Source organism: Mchenga conophoros, linkage group LG2 (assembly GCF_057382185.1).
Source record: "Mchenga conophoros isolate Kocher_MC1m ecotype Shallow Benthic linkage group LG2, M_conophoros_male_GT1.1, whole genome shotgun sequence".
Lineage (NCBI taxonomy): Eukaryota > Metazoa > Chordata > Actinopteri > Cichliformes > Cichlidae > Mchenga > Mchenga conophoros.
The window spans coordinates 9,130,849-9,136,276 of record NC_140527.1 but is presented as its reverse complement, the minus strand read 5'-3'; positions in this window follow the sequence as shown (position 1 = coordinate 9,136,276).

Genomic DNA, 5,428 nt, shown 5'->3' with positions numbered 1-5,428 from the left:
CTGTTCCAAAGCTTCTGCAACATTTAGCCTGGATATTTCTAATGAAGCCTGTGCCACTGGTTGCTTTATCGATCCGTTCGGTGCAACTAGACTGCTCAATATTAACGATAACAGTGCAGCGTTTGAGTTATTTCACAGCCTCACTCAAATGGAACATTTAAAGAACTTGTACTGTTCCAACTCGTGGCTGATTTCAGGAAAACTGAAGGACTTATAACAAGTGCACTTCTCTCCAAGGTAACCTCTTATGCATTCGCTGTAGATAAAAGATTCTGTCAGCAGTGTTGAATACGGCTCGCTCATTCACTGAAAATTCTCGTCTCCAAAGCCTCACATGCTCTTCAAGTGGCTTTTTGGGAACGTGTTAATGGATTTGTCTTGATGTACGCTCAATCATCCAGGCAAGGAAATCCTAAAAATTAAATTCTGCTCATCTGGACGTAAAGTTTTCAGTGGAAGAAACGTTTCGTCACTCATCCAAGTGACTTCTTCAGTCTCAGTCTGATGAGTTTTTGAATTCATCAAACTAAAGAGGAGAAGCAGTATTGTGTAACAGAACCTGGGCTACATTTATAACACACATCTTCAGGTTTAAATGCAGACTGTCTCAAATCATGACTGAAGCAAGCCCTAATTTATGTCCTATTTTAGACTGAAATCTTGTTGTGTGACAGTTAGGTGACATTTTTTTCCTTGCACTATTTTTCTGTTGTTCTCTTTTTTACCCAAGAGTTTAGTGGTGACAACAGAATGGGAAGTAAAATACTAGATATGATAAGGTGTCAGGGTTGGTTGAAGTAGGACCAAAACGCAGGACTTTCTGGATGAAGACAGTGTGTTTATTTACAAAGAAAAAAACATAAAACAGTGCCAACAATCCACAGTGTTGTGTCCTCCTCAGTGCCTGTGTACATCAGTGTTCTGCTCCGTCCACATGTTTCCACAGTCCTCTATAACACTGCCATGCAGTCTGCCGCTCCACTACTCTCTTAAATAGCTTCCTTGATTAGGCTGATCAGCAACAGGTGAGTGATTACTCCCAGGTGTGGAATGCTCAAAGGTGAGACGACTCTCCATACCTGGTGTGGCAGCAAAACTCACACACACACACACACACACACACACTCAAATGTGTACACAGGGAAACGAGAGACCAGGAGCAGATCACACCCACAAACAACAATAAACAATCAGATAGTCTAATAAGACTTATCATACTGTATTCAGTACTCCCAAAAATAACACATGAGCCCTGGGTCCACCCAGGCCCATGACAAGGAGCATTATGCTTCAGTCACACAAACTGCAAAATTCACTTCACAGGCAGTCATTTCTGTGCCTGTTGCAAATTATTTAAAGCAAAAAACATGTCATAATTTAAGTAAAAGCTTAAAAAGTTGATGAGCTTTAAACTGACAAAATTTCTCTTTGAAAAATTTGAAGGAGTACGTGTTTATGTGGCCTAGTAAATTTATTCGAGCTGAGAAATATTTGCTTGTTTGACTCTGCTGTCTGACAGTGCTTGAATTAAAATTGTGCTTTGATCAAATAACACTACATCCTGAAAACTTGAGTGTAATTACCCTGAATAACAGACTTTTAGTGACATGAGACAGCCAAATATTTGATCTTTGAGGGTCTGTGTTAAGTTCCAAGTCAGCTGCATTGGAGATTCCCAGTTGTGTGTATTGATGTGAGCAGTAATTGAAGATCAGAACAAAATAAATTACAGTTTTTCTCGATTGGTTTGGCTCATTTCTTGAAACCGAGATGACATTCTCAAAATAACATGGACAAATCTCCAAACCACCTTGCAATTGTTCACAACAGAATGTCATTTTTCACTGGTTTTATCAAATTGCAAATGCTTTAGTACATGTCTCAAGTGACTCTGTGCTTCTTTTCAAATGATTATGTACAAGTAGCTACAGTTAGCACAATGAGCCCACATTTAGCACATTTTCCAAATAAATAGATCTTGGCGATCTAAACTGATTAGTTGATTTTTCAGTGAAATAGTTACTCACTCCAAAACATATCAGCAGGGTTTCATTGTGTAAGTCATCATATGCACAATTGTCTGTTCAACTGTCAAAATTAGTCAAAGATATAATACCATGAAAGAATATCTTGGAACATTTGATAAAGTTATGACAGTACTTGACAATCAGGTGAAATTAGAACTAACGAAGGAGCAGTTTCCCACATCTCAGATGACCAATCAAACAGGTTGTTTAGATACCTGACAGGTGTTGTCTATGATTATGACTGCTGCCAAAAGTATATAGACAGAGCTTGGCCCGGGGCCAGTTTCATTTGCAGTGTGAACATGGAAGCACCTCGCCAAGTACAACAGCAACTTCCTGCTCGAGGAAGAGGAGGAAGAGGAAGAGGAAGAGGAGGAGTGAGAATGCATGAAGGAATAGGGGGAAGAGGCCGAGGAGCACAGAGGCACCATGATGTCCCAGATGAAATCCGGGCCACCCTTATTGACCACGTTATAAACCATCGCCTCACAATGGCAGAGGCAGGTCGCCGAGTGCAGCCTAATGTGCCTCGGTCTACAGTCTCCTCCATCATCCAAACCTTTCGCAGGGAAAACAGGTACAGAACTATGCTATTGAACTATTCAGTGTTGGTGTGTGTGTAGGCCTAGAGTACTGTAATATCTTCATGTGATGTTATATGATACTATAAAAATGGAGAAAATACTGTGAATAGTATTCCAGTCACTGTGCAGTGCATCACACTTTTAGTACCATACAACAGCAGTACAATTACATTGGTAACTCATTTTGTAACAAATTTACAGTGTTGACCTTTGACTTGTATGTCTAGGATTGGACGACAGCCTCAAGTGGGTGGCAGAAGAAAACTTCTAAATGAACAACAAGAACGAGAAATATGCAACATGGTCATTGCAAATAATGCCATCACACTGAGACAGATTCGTAATGCAATCCTGCTAGACAATGTAATGTTCCAAAATATAAACTCTATCAGCATCTCCACAATAGACCGGGTATTGAAGAAACATCAGATGACCATGAAACAGATTTACAGGGTACCATTTGAGAGAAACTGACAGAGTGAAAGGGCTGCGGTACCAGTATGTGCATGTAAGTCAACTACTGGTTGTCTATCATTGTAACACTATTACAGTAAGACATGGTTACCACTGTTTTTTTGTTTTGCGTTATCCTTTTTACCTTCAGAATCCAGCTTTGTGTGACTAGAGCATTTTGCCTAGAAATTGTCTTCAGTTTTCCACTCCCTGTTTTTACAGTACTTTAGATCCTCCCTGCAGTATCTGTCTCTACTTGACTGATTAGATTTATTTCTCTTCTATTGTAGAGAATAATGACATTAGAAGGCAACGAAACCCCTCACATCCTAGTGTTCGTTGATGAAGCTGGCTTCAACCTGGCCAAAGGTCAAAGGCGTGGCCGTAACATCATTGGCCACCGAGCCACTGTGGATGTCCCAGGCCAGCGAGGAGCAAATATAACAATGTGTGCCGCTATATCAGAAAGAGGTGTGGCCACACATTCCCAGTTTAGGGCCCTACAATACACAAAAGCTCCTCAATTTTTTGGACCACCTTTATACTGATCTGATCCCAGAAAATGAGAGGGGTGAAGAAAGACCTCAGCTACCACATTATGTCATTGTGTGGGATAATGTGAACTTCCACCGCGGCCCATGCATCAGAACCTGGTTCACCACCCATCCCCGGATGCTAATGGAGTTTCTTCCACCTTACTCTCCTTTCCTAAATCCAATTGAGGAGTTTTTTTCAGCTTGGAGGTGGAGGGTGTATGAGCATCAGGCTCAAGACCAGAGGGCCCTGCTGCATGCAATGGATGCTGCATGTGAGGACATCACAGGGGATCAATGTAGGGGATGGTTGAGAGATTCACGCCGTTTCTTCCCTCGCTGCATCGCAAGAGAAAATATCCGTTGCGATGTGGATGAGAATTTATGGCCTGACAGAGAGCAGCGCGTCGATGGCCAGGGGGATGAGGATGTGGCCAGGAAAGAGAGGGTGACAATGGCGACCACTGAAAATATTACTGTACTATAGTTCTGAAACTTTATTTACAGTATGGTAGGCTAGAGTTTTTTGTTTTTTTTGTTTGTGTTTATAACTGTTCACATTTACAGAATCCTGTATATGTTTTCTTTTCACAGTATGTTCTCTAATGTTAACATTTCTTTGTACGAATAAAAATGTTTACAGTTTCCTTGAGTATGAGTGGTTTATTGGAGGCTGATTTTACTGTAAAATCTTTTAGTTTTATTCATAGTGGTATTCTGTTGCTAGACCTGTGCCTCAGTGACAAAACGTCTAAGCATTTTGACTTGCAGTGCTTAAACAATGCCAAAGGTATAATGCATTTTGGGGGCATTGACTATTTATATGAGGATATTTAGTTTTGACACATGGATAAACTCTTTTGGGAGAGATATGAGCTTTTGCAGGGGATCCATGGTGTTGTGCTAAACCATCCAGGTTATTTTGACAAAAGCACTAAATGAATGCAGATGTGCCAAGGCAATTGAGAAGGATCTGTGCTATTTTGACTGTACTGACCTTTTATATGAGAAAGGAATCTGCTTTTGAAGCATGGACGAAGAGTTTGGGGAAAGATATTTGATTTTGCTAGTGAGCTATAATGTTGGGCAGAACTGTAAGACTGTTTGGGCAAATGACCTTATGGTTTTAAGAATGTCATCTCGGTTTCAAGAAATGAGCCAAACCAATAGAGTGAAACTGTAATGAAAACAACGGAATTTGAATGAACAGAATTTGAATCAAAACAATGGAATTTGAATGAACAGAACAAAATTTGAATGAAAACAACGGGATTTGAATGAACAGAACAGAATTTGAATCAAAACAAAATTTGAATGAAAACAACGGAATTAGAATGTACAGAACAGAGTTTGAATGAAACCAAAGAATTAGAATGAACAGAACAGAGTTTGAATGAAAACAAAAGAATTTGATCAAAAACAAAATAATTTGCATGAAAACAACAGAATTAGAATGAAAACAATGGAATTTGAATGAAAACAACGGATTTAGAATGTATAGAACAGAGTTTGAATGAAAACAACGGAATTTGAATCAAAACAACGAAATTAGAATGTATAGAACAGAGTTTGAATGAAAACAACGGAATTTGATCAAAAACAAAATAATTTGCATGAAAACAACAGAATTTGAATGAAAACAACAGATTTAGAATGTACAGAACAGAGTTTGAATGAAAACAATGGAATTAGAATGAACAGAACAGAGTTTGAATGAAAACAACGGAATTAGAATGAACAGAACAGAATTAGAATGAAAACAACGGAATTTGAATGAAAACAACAGATTTACAATGTATAGAACAGAGTTTGAATGAAAACAACGGAATTT